The 14683-nt window shown below is 37.0% G+C and overlaps 1 pseudogene across 1 annotated transcript; it reads left to right on the top strand.

Annotated features, from left to right (window-relative positions):
• Window positions 1–2480: 2480 nt before the first annotated feature.
• LOC309842169 (serine palmitoyltransferase small subunit A pseudogene) lies at window positions 2481–2829 on the top strand (annotated as a pseudogene). The gene has a single exon. The product of its transcript is annotated as a serine palmitoyltransferase small subunit A pseudogene (transcript).
• The last annotated feature ends 11854 nt before the right edge of the window (window positions 2830–14683 follow it).

Below are 14683 nucleotides of genomic sequence, written 5' to 3'. Positions count from 1 at the left end.
AGCTCAAAGATTGATTAAAAAATTTTTTATTGTAGTGTTTTATATGTCAGGCCTGAGGATAGCACGTGTGGCTTCCATTTACATGTATGTGTCTCCAACCTAATAAGGGGGTCAGTTTAGCCAGTTTTGCAGGAGAAAAATAAAATCATCTTGGTGAACACATAGCACTGCCTATTATACAAGTCAGGAAGGTAATTTTTAGGTTTTTTCCCCTCCTAGAAACAAAATATACACATATTTTAAAATTCATTTTGTACTGTAGGATTAGATTGAAAAACAGATACCCCATTTCTAAGTTGCATTTTCCAGGGGCAATTAGACATTTCTTTTGGTATTTATCTCATTATTTCATAATACAAGATAAGCATGCAGCTTTCTTAATATCATTCCTTTTCTCAAACATTTTCCCCCTTTCCTCAAATTTTGATTGTGTGTATTACATTTTTCCAGACGACATCTTTGGGAGATTCCCAGATACCAGGAGACTGGCATGTTTAAACAATCTTTTTCTGTCTCATGCTCAAGCAACAGTTCACTTGAAACGCCATTCTAGGTTGGAATCATTTTTCTTCAAAATTTTGAGGACATTTGTCCATTATCCTCTGATATCTAATTTTGTTTTTGAGAAGTCCAACACTATTCTGATTTCTGAACTTAAAAAAAAAAAATCTTGTATTTTTTTCTTTTTTTCTTCTTTCTTCCACGGAAATTCTGGGATCTGATCTTTATCACTACCATTCTTAAATTGCACAGTGATGATATAAGTCCATTTATTACATAGATTTTTGGTGGGTCCTTTAAATTGTGAAATTTATGTCCTTCAATTTAGGGAACTTTTCGGGTATTATTTCTTTGGTGATTTCCTTCTCCATGTTTTTTCTTTCCAAAACTTAATTTATCAGGAATTGAACATCCTGAATTTTATCTTCTAATTTTGTCTTCTATTTTTATGTGTTTCCTTGTTATACTTTCTGAGAGATTTCTTCAATTATATCTTTAAATATTTTTATTGAATTATTTTGCTCCTGCTTTATATTTTAATTTCTAAGAACTCTTTTTCTTTCTCCTCCTTCTTTTTTGAGTCCCTGCTTTCAAATAATTTGGTTACATAGGTAGGAGTGGATTTACTCAATCATAAGGTAATTTTAAAAAATCTTTTAAATGTTTTAAAAAAATTATTCAATTTACTTAAACTAAAAAAATGATCGCTCATTTTTCCCACCACCCTTTCCCTGCCTCTGGCAACTACCAACCTGTTCTATATATTTATGAGCATGTGTGTGTGTGTGTGTATGTGTGTGTCTCCAGATCCCACATGTAAGAACAATCATAGGAATTTTTCTTTCTCTGGCTGACTTCTTTCACTTAGCAAAATGTCCCCAAGTCCCAACCATATTGTTGCAAATGGCAAGATTTCATAATTTTTTGTGGCTGAACAACATTCCATAGTATATATACCACAATTTATTAATTTACTTATTCATCCATCAATGGACACCTAGGTTGTTTGCATATCTTGGCTATTATAAACAATGAAGCAATGAACATGGGGGTGAACATACCTTTTTGAAGATCAATTTAACTATTGTTAGATATCTGTGCATTTTCTCTTCATGATTCCTCCCAGATTTCTTATATAATATTTCTTTAATCTTTTCTCATGGCTTTTTTCCCCCACCTCTTTATTCTAAATATATAATCTCAACACTGCCAAGGCCTTCATTGACTTCTTTATTTGGGAAAATATGAGGTCAAACAGAGCATATAAAAAAAGAAATGATTCAAGAGATTTAATCTACAATCTGAGCATACTGGTCCAATTTTCAATATTCATCAATTCAATTCCTATTCAGGAAATTATAGGCAAACTGCTGAAAATAAAAAATAAAGAGAAAATCTGGAGATAAGCCCATACTTATATTGTCACTTAATCTATAACAAAGGAGGCAAGAATATATAATGAGGAAAAGGCAATTTTTTCAATAAATAAAGACATTGGGAAAACTGGATGGCTACATGCAAAATAAATTGAAACTGGACCATTTTTTTAACATAATACACAAAATAAACTCAAAATGGACTAAAGACCTCAATTTGAGAACTGAAACCATAAAATCCCTCAAATAAAACATAGGCAGTAATAGACATTGATTTTAGCAACACACTTATGGACGTGTTTCCTCAAGAAAGGGGAAAAAAACAAAAATAAACTATTGGCACCACACCAAATAAAAAGCTTTTGCACAGCAAAGGAAACCATCAACAAGATGAAAAGTCAACCTACTGAATGGAAAAAGATGTTTGTAAGTCATATATCCAATAAGAGGTTAATATCCAGAAAATATAAAGAACTTCTACAACTCAACACCAAAAAGACAATCTGATTTAAAAATGGGCAAAAGGGACCTGGATAGACATTTTATCAAAAAAGACATACAGAGACTGATGCTCAACCTCAATGAGGGAGGCCTGTGGTGGGCATGGCACTGGCATGGGCCTGGAAGCAAATGTCCTGGTTCTACTACCAGTATCTGCTGGTCAGGGCGCTCTGCATGCTGGAGCCCTGGGAGAGGACTGTGTTCAATTCTGTGCTGGTTTCGATCATGGGGATGGCCCTGTACACAGGCTACATCTTCATGCCTCAGCACGTCATGGCAATACTGCACTACTTTGAACTCGTACAGTGACCAAGACGTGACCCAAATTGAGCGGCTCTTTGGGGAAGGACCATCCTCTGAAGGTGGAATGAAGCCTCATCAGATGTCATAAGAAACTCTACTAGATGTCAACACAACCAACCCTATGAATATGAAGACTAAAATCCATGAGTAGAACAGGAAAACGATCTCGACTCATGTGTGTTCTTTATTTTTTATTTTAAAAAAGGCTCTTGTGTACCCAACTTTTGTAGCAACATGAACGGGACTGGAAGAGATTATGCTGAGTGAAATAAGTCAAGCAGAGAGAGTCAATTATCATATGGTCTCACTTATTTGTGGAGCGTAACAAATAGCATGGGGGACATGGGGAGAAAGGGAGGAGAAGGGAGTTGGGGGAAATTGGAAGGGGAGGTGAACCATGGGAGACTATGGACTCTGAAAAACAATCTGAGCGTTTTGAAGAGGCGGGGGGTGGGAGGTCAGGGTACCAGGTGGTGGGTATTATAGAGGGCACGGATTGCATGGAGCACTGGGTGTGGTGCAAAAATAATGAATACTGTTATGCTTAAAATAAAAATTAAATTAAAAAAAATAATAAATTAAAAAAATTCAAAAATAAAAAAAGAGGCTCTTGTATAATAGTTTTTGTCTATTTTAACATTGTAGTCATTTGCACTTTGTTATCAGTATTTTCTTAACCTTTGTGACTGTTTCAGTATTACCCTGTGAAAGCTTTTCTTAATGTAACTTTGAGTACATTTTAATTGCTTTCTATTTCTAAAACCCAAAGACATTAGCTGGCTGTACTGTTCTTGCTTTCATATGGCACATACATCTGCCTGGATATATTTCTATTCTTGACCAAAGTTTTATAAGAAACAATACAAGATCCAGGGCAGGGAGATGGGCAGGGAGGATATTTTATCAAGAACTATTTGAGGAGGAGTCAAGATGGCGGAGAAGTAGCAGGCTGAGACTACGTCAGCTAGCCGGAGATCAGCTACATAGCTTATCTAAAGATTGCAAACACCTGAAAATCCATCGGCAGATCGAAGAGAAGAAGAACAGCAATTCTGGAAACAGAAAAACAACCACTTTCTGAAAGGTAGGACCGGCAGAGAAGTGAATCCAAAGCGACGGGAAGATAGACCCCGGGGGGAGGGGCCGGCTCCCGGCAAGCGGCGGAGCAACTGAGCACAAAATCAGGACTTTTAAAAGTTTGTTCCGCTGAGGGACATCGCTCCAGAGGCTAAACCGGAGCGAAGCCCACGCGGGGTCAGCGTGGCCTCAGGTCCCGCAGGGTAACAGAAGGATCGGGGGTGTCTGAGTGTCGCAGAGCTTGCGGATATTGGAACGGGAAAACCGGCTACAGAGACAGAGCCGACAGTAAGCTCACAGCTCGGTGTTACCTTGAACCGGTCACAGGCTCGGTGAGCTCGGAGCGCGGCCGGAGGTCAGGCAGACGGGAGTAACTGGCGCTGTTCTCTGAGGGCGCACTGAGGAGTGGGGCCCTGGGCTCTCGGATCCTCCAGGCCAGAGACCAGGAGGCCGCCATTTGTATTCCCGTCCTCCGGAACTCTACGGAAAGCGCTCAGGGAACAAAAGCTCATGAAAGCAAACCCCAGCGGATTACTCACCCCGGCCCCTGCTAAGGGCGGTGCAATTCCGCCTGGGGCAAAGACACTTGAGAATCACTACAACAGGCCCCTCCCCCAGAAGATCAACAAGAAATCCAGCCGAGACCAAGTTCACCTACCAAGGAGTGTGGTTTCAATACCAAGGAGAGCAGCAGAATTCCAGAGGACGAGAAATCAAAGCACGGAACTCATGGCTTTTTCCCTGTGATTTTTTTTAGTCTTGCAGTTAATTTAATTTTTTTTCTTTTTCATTTTTTGTTTTTTTCTCGCCTTCTGGTAAAATTTTTTTTTAACTGTTACCTTTTTCTTTTTTAACGATTTTTTACTAGTTTATCTAATATATATATATTTTTCTTTTTATATTTTTCTTACTTGTTTTTTTTTAATTCTTTTCTTCTTTTTTTTTTCTTTCTTCCTTTTTGAACCTCTTTTTATCCCCTTTCTCCCCCCTCACGATTTGGGATCTCTTCTAATTTGGTTAAAGCATATTTTCCTGGGGTTGTTGCCACCCTTTTAGTATTTTACTTGCTCCTTCATATACTCTTATCTGAACAAAATGACAAGAAGGAAAAATTCAACACAAAAAAAAAGAACAAGAGGCAGTACCGAATCAATACAGACATTGGTAATATGTCAGATCTAGAGTTCAGAATGACAATTCTCAAGGTTCTAGCCGGGCTCGAAAAAGGCATGGAAGATATTAGAGAAGCCCTCTCGAGAGATATAAAAGCCCTTTCTGGAGAAATAAAAGAACTAAAATCTAACCAAGTTGAAATCAAAAAAGCTATTAATGAGGTGCAATCAAAAATGGAGGCTCTCACTGCTAGGATAAATGAGGCAGAAGAAAGAATTAGTGATATAGAAGACCAAATGACAGAGAATAAAGAAGCTGAGCAAAAGAGGGAAAAACAGCTACTGGATCATGAGGGGAGAATTCGAGAGATAAGTGACACCATAAGACGAAACAACATTAGAATCATTGGGATTCCAGAAGAAGAAGAAAGAGAGAGGGGAGCAGAAGGTATACTGGAGAGAATTATTGGGGAGAATTTCCCCAATATGGCAAAGGGAACGAGCATCAAAATTCAGGAGGTTCAGAGAACGCCCCTCAAAATCAATAAGAATAGGCCCACACCCTGTCACCTAATAGTAAAATTCACAAGTATTAGTGACAAAGAGAAAATCCTGAAAGCAGCCCGGGAAAAGAAGTCTGTAACATACAATGGTAAAAATATTAGATTGTCAGCTGACCTATCCACAGAGACCTGGCAGGCCAGAAAGAGCTGGCATGATATTTTCAGAGCACTAAACGAGAAAAACATGCAGCCAAGAATACTATATCCAGCTAGGCTATCATTGAAAATAGAAGGAGAGATTAAAAGCTTCCAGGACAAACAAAAATGGAAAGAATTTGCAAACACCAAACCAGCTCTACAGGAAATATTGAAAGGGGTCCTCTAAGCAAAGAGAGAGCCTACAAGTGGTAGATCAGAAAGGAACAGAGACCATATACAGTAACAGTCACCTTACAGGCAATACAATGGCACTAAATTCATATCTCTCAATAGTTACCCTGAATTTTAATGGGCTAAATGCCCCTGTCAAAAGACACAGGGTATCAGAATGGATAAAAAAACAAAACCCATCTATATGTTGCCTCCAAGAAACTCATTTTAAGCCCGAAGACACCTCCAGATTTAAAGTGAGGGGGTGGAAAAGAATTTATCATGCCAATGGACATCAGAAGAAAGCAGGAGTGGCAATCCTTATACCAGATCAATTAGATTTTAAGCCAAAAACTATAATAAGAGATGAGGAAGGACACTATATCATACTCAAAGGGTCTGTCCAACAAGAAGATCTAACAATTTTAAATATCTATGCCCCCAACATGAGAGCAGCCAACTATATAAACCAATTAATAACAAAATCAAAGAAACACATCAACAATAATACAATAATAGTAAGGGACTTTAACACTCCCCTCACTGAAATGGACAGATCATCCAAGCAAAAGATCAGCAAGGAAATAAAGGCCTTAAATGACACACTGGACCAGATGGACATCACAGATATATTCAGAACATTTCATCCCAAAGCAACAGAATACACATTCTTCTCTAGTGCACATGGAACATTCTCCAGAATAGATCACATCCTCGGTCCTAAATCAGGACTCAACCGGTATCAAAAGATTGGGATCATTCCCTGCATATTCTCAGACCACAATGCTCTAAAGCTAGAACTCAACCACAAAAGGAAGTTTGAAAAGAACCCAAATACATGGAGACTAAACAGCATCCTTCTAAAGAATGAATGGGTCAACCAGGAAATTAAAGAAGAATTGAAAAAAATCATGGAAACAAATGATAATGAAAATACAACGGTTCAAAATCTGTGGGACACAACAAAGGCAGTCCTGAGAGGAAAATATATAGCGGTACAAGCCTTTCTCAAGAAACAAGAAAGGTCTCAGGTACACAACCTAACCCTACACCTAAAGGAGCTGGAGAAAGAACAAGAAAGAAACCCTAAGCCCAGCAGGAGAAGAGAAATCATAAAGATCAGAGCAGAAATCAATGAAATAGAATCCAAAAAAACAATAGAACAAATCAACGAAAGTAGGAGCTGGTTCTTTGAAAGAATTAATAAAATTGATAAACCCCTGGCCCGACTTATCAAAAAGAAAAGAGAAAGGACCCAAATAAATAAAATCATGAATGAAAGAGGAGAAATCACAACTAACACCAAAGAAATACAAACTATTATAAGAACATATTATGAGCAACTCTACGCCAATAAATTTGACAATCTGGAAGAAATGGATGCATTCCTAGAAACATATAAACTACCACAACTGAACCAGGAAGAAATAGAAAGCCTGAACAGACCCATAACCAGTAAGGAGATTGAAACAGTCATTAAAAATCTCCAAACAAACAAAAGCCCAGGGCCAGACGGCTTCCCGGGGGATTTCTACCAAACCTTTAAAGAAGAACTAATTCCTATTCTCCTGAAACTGTTCCAAAAAATAGAAATGGAAGGAAAACTTCCAAACTCATTTTATGAGGCCAGCATCACCTTGATCCCCAAACCAGACAAGGATCCCATCAAAAAAGAGAGCTATAGACCAATATCCTTGATGAACACAGATGCGAAAATACTCAACAAAATACTAGCCAATAGGATTCAACAGTACATTAAAAGGATTATTCACCACGACCAAGTGGGATTTATTCCAGGGCTGCAAGGTTGGTTCAACATCCGCAAATCAGTCAATGTGATACAACACATCAATAAAAGAAAGAACAAGAACCATATGATACTCTCAATAGATGCTGAAAAAGCATTTGACAAAGTACAGCATCCCTTCCTGATCAAAACTCTTCAAAGTGTAGGGATAGAGGGCACATACCTCAATATCATCAAAGCCATCTATGAAAAACCCACCGCAAATATCATTCTCAATGGAGAAAAACCGAAAGCTTTTCCGCTAAGGTCAGGAACACGGCAGGGATGTCCATTATCACCACTGCTATTCAACATAGTACTAGAGGTCCTAGCCTCAGCAATCAGACAACAAAAGGAAATTAAAGGCATCCAAATCGGCAAAGAAGAAGTCAAATTATCACTCTTCGCAGATGATATGATACTATATGTGGAAAACCCAAAAGACTCCACTCCAAAACTGCTAGAACTTGTACAGGAATTCAGTAAAGTGTCAGGATATAAAATCAATGCACAGAAATCAGTTGCATTTCTCTACACCAACAGCAAGACAGAAGAAAGAGAAATTAAGGAGTCAATCCCATTTACAATTGCACCCAAAACCGTAAGATACCTAGGAATAAACCTAACCAAAGAGGCACAGAATCTATACTCAGAAAACTATAAAGTGCTCATGAAAGAAATTGAGGAAGACACAAAGAAATGGAAAAATGTTCCATGCTCCTGGATTGGAAGAATAAATAGTGTGAAAATGTCTATGCTACCTAAAGCAATCTACACATTTAATGCAATTCCTATCAAAGTACCATCCATCTTTTTCAAAGAAATGGAACAAATAATTCTAAAATTTATATGGAACCAGAAAAGACCTCGAATAGCCAAAGGGATATTGAAAAAGAAAGCCAACTTGGTGGCATCACAATTCTGGACTTCAAGCTCTATTACAAAGCTGTCATCATCAAGACAGCATGGTACTGGCACAAAAACAGACACATAGATCAATGGAACAGAATAGAGAGCCCAGAAATAGACCCTCAACTATACAGTCAACTCTCTTCGACAAAGCAGGAAATAATGTCCAATGGAAAAAAGACAGCCTCTTCAATAAATGGTGCTGGGAAAATTGGACAGCCACATGCAGAAAATGAAATTGGACCATTTTCTTACACCACACACAAAAATAGACTCAAAATGGATGCAGGACCTCAATGTGCGAAAGGAATCCATCAAAATCCTTGAGGAGAACACAGGCAGCAACCTCTTCGACCTCAGCCGCAGCAACATCTTCCTAGGAACAACGCCAAAGGCAAGGGAAGCAAGGGCAAAATGAACTATTGGGATTTCATCAAGATCAAAAGCTTTTGCACAGCAAAGGAAACAGTTAACAAAATCAAAAGACAACTGACAGAATGGGAGAAGATATTTGCAAACGCCATATCAGATAAAGGACTAGTGTCCAGAATCTATAAAGAACTTAGCAAACTCAACACCCAAAGAACAAATAATCCAATCAAGAAATGGGCAGAGGACATGAACAGACATTTCTGCAAAGAAGACATCCAGATGGCCAACAGACACATGAAAAAGTGCTCCATATCACTCGGCATCAGGGAAATACAAATCAAAACCACAATGAGATATCACCTCACACCAGTCAGAATGACTAAAATAAACAAGTCAGGAAATGACAGATGCTGGCGAGGATGGGGAGAAAGGGGAACCCTCCTACACTGTTGGTGGGAATGCAAGCTGGTGCAGCCACTCTGGAAAACAGCATGGAGGTTCCTCAAAATGTTGAAAATAGAATTGCCCTATGACCCAGCAATTGCACTATTGGGTATTTACCCTAAAGATACAAACGTAGTGATCCAAAGGGGCACGTGCACCCGAATGTTTATAGCAGCAATGTCCACAATAGCCAAACTATGGAAAGAACCTAGATGTCCATCAACAGATGAATGGATCAAGAAGATGTGGTATATATACACAATGGAATACTATGCAGCCATCAAAAGAAATGAAATCTTGCTATTTGCGACAACATGGATGGAACTAGAGCGTATCATGCTTAGCGAAATAAGTCAAGCAGACAAAGACAACTATCATATGATCTCCCTGATATGAGGAAGTGGTGATGCAACATGGGGGCTTAAGTGGGTAGGAGAAGAATTAATGAAACAAAATGGGATTGAGAGGGAGAAAACCATAAGTGACTCTTAATCTCACAAAACAAACTGAGGGTTGCTGGGGGGGAGGGGGGTTGGGAGAAGGGGGGTGGGGTTATGGACATTGGGGAGGGTATGTGCTTTGGTGAGTGCTGTGAAGTGTGTAAACCTGGTGATTCACAGACCTGTACCCCTGGGGATAAAAATATGTTTATAAAAAATAAAAAATTTAATTAAAAAAAAAAAGGACTATTTGCAAAAGACTTACCTGTAAGTTTGAACTCAGGAGTATGGTTTTAGCTATCTAGACTCTACTCTTAACAGCTTTTGCTTTAAAGCTACTCAAGTATTTCTTAACAATGAAAAAGAAAGATCTTGCTAAAGTTAGAATAAGGAACATTTCACCTTTTAAATATTTAGTTCTTATGTGAACACATTTCCAGAAAACTTTGGTGGTGATTCTTAATGACAAAAGTTGGTTAAATAACATTATTATGTAATGCTTATATACCATAGAGTTTTTAGGAGAAAGTAAATCAGTTGCCTCTGAGGGCTGTTGTAAACAATGTCCTTCCTTAAATTTAGATTCCTGATTGTAATGGGAGCTGCAGATGCATTTGCACATTGCAATAAGATGAGATGAATTGTTAAAAACTATAACAAAAAGAAATGTAAACGTGGTTAAAATCCTTTCATTCTTCGTATTTTTTAAAAAGATTTTTATTCCTTAAATGTAAAATAACTACCTGATTTTTTTATGTAAACTCATTAAATTCAAAGAAAAATTTATAAAAAGACATACAGATGGCCAACAGACACATAAAAAGATGCTCAATGTCAGTAATCATCAGGAAAATCCAATAAGATATCATCTAACACCAGTCAGAATGGTTACTACTAAAAAGACAAGTAATAACAAGTGTTGGCAAGAATGTGGAGAAAAGGGAACCCTTATGGACTGTTGGTGGGAATGTAAATTGATACCACTGTGGAAAGCAGTATGGAGGTTCTTAAAAAAATTGAAAATAGAAATACCGAAGGATCCAGTAATCCCCCTGGATATTTGCCCAAACAAATGAAAATACAAATTCAGAAAGCTATATGCATCTATATGTTTATTGCAGCATTATTTACACTAACCAAAATATGGAAGGAACCCAAGTGTCCATCAGTAGGTGAATGGATAAAGAAGATATGGAAGAGTGGGATACACACACACACACACACACACGAGAATATTACGCATCCATTAAAAAGGATGAGATCTTGCCATTTATGACAACATGAATGGATCTAGAGGGTATTTTACTAAGTGAAATAAGTCAGAGCGACATAAACACCATATGATTTCACTTATATGAAAAAACAAAACAAATGAACAAACAAAAAACGGACTCTTAAATGGTGGTTGCCAGAGGAGAGGTGAATGGGGGCATGGACGAAATAGGTGAAGGGGATTAAGAGGTACAAATTTCCAGTTATAAAGTAAATAAGTCATGGAGATGGAAAGTTGAGCACCATATAGTCAATAATATAGTCACATTGTATGGTGACAAGGGTTCACTACACTTACCATACTGAGCATTTAGTAATGTATAGAATTGTTGAATCACTTTGTACACTTGAAACTAATGTAATATTATATGTCAACTATATATTTTTTTGAGTTCACTATGTCTTTTTTTTTTTAAAGATTTTTATTTATTTATTTGACAGACAGAGATCACAAGCAGGCAGAGAAGCAGTCAGAGAGAGAAGAGGAAGCAGGTTCCATGCCGAGCAGAGAGCCTGATGCGGGGCTGGATCCCAGGACCCTGGGATCATGACTTGAGCCAAAGGCAGAGGCTTTAACCCACTGAGCCACCCAGGCACCCCTGTCAACTATATTTTAATAACCAATTAAAAAGTAAAGGAAAAAAGAGGGGAAAACTTAAAAGCAGCCAGAGCTGGGAGGGGGCACAACATACTGGGATACACAAATAATCTATTAGAGCTGACTTCTCAGAGGAAGTAAGGAAGGCTAGAAGAAATGGAATGATACATTTCATCAACCAGAATTCCATATGTTATGACAATATCCTTAAAATATGAGGTGGAATAGAGCATTTTTGGATAAATAAAAGCTAAGAGACTTTGTTGCCAGCAAAACTACATTAAAAGAAATGCTAAAGTGTAGTTATTAGGCTGAAGGAAAATGATACCAGATGAAAATTCAGATCTACAGGAATGAAAGCAGAGCATAAAACAGAACACTACCTTATTTTTTCCTCTTAATTTCTTTAAAGGATAAGTGACTGCTTAAGACTACACTAGCCAGGGAGTTGAGGGAAATTGGAAGGGGATGTGAACCATGAGAGACTATGGACTCTGAAAAACAATCTGAGGGTTTTGAAGGGGCGGGGGGTGGGAGGTTGAGGGACCCAGGTGGTGGGTATTATGGAGTGCATAAATGGCATGGAACACTGGGTGTGGTGTATAAACAATAAATTCTGTTATGCTGAAAAGAAATTAATAAAAAAAGATAATGTATATATATAAAAAAGACTACATTAGCCAGAATATCTTGTAGGGCATATAATACAGGTAGAAGTATAATATATGGCAATAATAGCACAAAGGATGGAGGAGTAAATGGAAATATGGTGTTGCAAGAGTCTCACAATCCATGTGAAGTATCACTATACTAATTATCAGTAGATTATGACAAATTAACAAAATCTATGGTAATGTCTAGAGCAACCACAAGAAAAAAATCTCCAGAGATACTGCTTAAAGACCAGTAAAGAAATAAAATGGAATAGCAAAAAAGTTCAATTAATCAAAAAACATTAAAAGGCAGGGAAGGAAAAACAAAGGGGGAAAAATCCAGATGGGATAAGTAGTAAAGAAATAGCAAGATGGTAGTCATCCCCAACGATATCAATAACTACATTAAATAAATGTGGACTAAATAGTTTACTTAAAAGATAAATTTTCACATAGGATAAAAAAAATCAAGGCTCAGGTATATCATATACAGAGGAGACACAGCTTAAATACAAAGAACACACATACAGGTTCATAGTCAAAGATGGAAAAAGATATACAGGGCGCCTGGGTGGCTCAGTGGGTTAAGCCGCTGCCTTCAGCTCAGGTCATGATCTCAGGGTCCTGGGATCGAGTCCCGCATCGGGCTCTCTGCTCAGCAGGGAGCCTGCTTCCTCCTCTCTCTCTGCCTGCCTCTCTGCCTACTTGTGTTCTGTCAAATAAATTAAAAAAAAATCTTTAAAAAAATAAAAAAGAAAAAGATATACAACTAAACAGTAGATAGAAGCAACTTGGTGTGGCTATATTAGTACCAATAAATTTGAAGTCAAGGAATATTTCCAGATATAGAGAGGGACACTTCACAATGATAAAAGGGTCAATTCATCAGGAAAACATAACAATTCTAAATATAAATGCATCTAATAACAGAAGCAAAATATGTCAGAACTGAAGAGAAAAATAGACAAATATCCAATTATAGTGGGAGATTTTAATAACTTTCTCTAAGTAATTTATAGAACAAGTACATTAAAAAGTTAGTAAGGATAAAAGGTTTTGGACTGTACAAGCAACAACTTGACTTAACTGACATTTATAGAACACTCTACCCTGTAACAACAGAATGAACATTTGAGTGCTCAGGGAATATTCCCCAAGTTGGACCATATGCTGGGCCATAAAATAACTTGCAATGCTTTCAAAAGATTAATGTCTTACAGAGCATATTCTTTGACTACAGTAAAATTAAATTAGAAATCAATAACAATAAGGTATCTAGAAAAATTCCCCAATACTTGGAAATATAACAACACTTGCATAAATAGCCCATGTCTCAAAGAAAAAATCATAAGGAAAATTGGAAAGTGTAACAAAATGTCAGTATACTTCTCAAGAAATGCTTAAAGGGAAGTTTAAAGCTTTTTTTTTTTAAGAAAAGAAGAAATGTTTAAAATCAATGATGACATTTTACCTTAAAAATCTAGAAAAAGAAGAATAAATTAAAAACAAAGAAAAGAGAAGGCAGGAAAAAAGTAAAAGACAACAAGATATTCATAATGCCAAATTGATTCTTTGAAAAGATTAATAAAATCCATAATCCCCTAATGAGGCTATTCAATAAAAAAATTCAAAATCAGGAATTAAAGAAAGAACATCATTATAGATATTACAGATATAAAAAGGACAAAATGAAGAATTACGAACACTTTTATACTAATAAATATGATAATTTCAATTAAAATAGACAAATTCACTGGAAAAAAAAAACCTTAAAATTGACTCAAGAGAAATAAAAATTGGGGCACCTGGGTTGCTCAGTCCGACAAACATCTGTCTTCGCCTTGGGTTATGATCCCAGGGTGGTGGAATCAAGCCCCACCTCCAGCTCCCTGCTCAGTGGGGAGTCTGCTTCTCCCTTTTCCCTTCATCTCTGCTAGTGTTCTCTCTCACTCTTTCGCTCTCAAAATAAATAAAATAAATACATAAATAAAATCTTAAAAGAAAAATAAAAAATTGAATAAAAATGAAGAAAATTCACAAGCCTTCTCACAAAGAAAGCTGTCTTTCCAGTTGGTTTTATTAGTGAATTTTATGAATCATCTAAGGAGGAAAAGTCCTATTTCTACATAAACTCATTCTGAAGACAGAGCAAAAAACCCCAAATCATTTTATGAAGTCAACATTGCACAAACTGGAGTAGGGGAGGCAGATTCTAAACTAACCCCCCCCCAAAAAAAAAACCTCTTTAAGGAAAGAAAATGGAAGACCGTTAACTTTCAAGATCATAGATTTTAAAAGTCCTCAACAAAGCGTTGGCATACTGAACCCAGGAATATATAAAAGGAATAATTAAAAAACAAACATAATTTAAGAAGGATTTTTTATTAAGATCAAGTGGGGTTAATCCCCCCAAATTTAAGGATGGTTTTATTTTTTTAATTTATTATTATTTTTAAAGATTTTATTT

The sequence above is a fragment of the Mustela nivalis genome (assembly GCF_964662115.1).
Source record: "Mustela nivalis genome assembly, chromosome: 10".
Classification (NCBI taxonomy): Eukaryota; Metazoa; Chordata; class Mammalia; order Carnivora; family Mustelidae; genus Mustela; species Mustela nivalis.
Note: the sequence above shows the minus strand (reverse complement) of the source record. Positions and strands in the feature narration are given on the sequence as shown.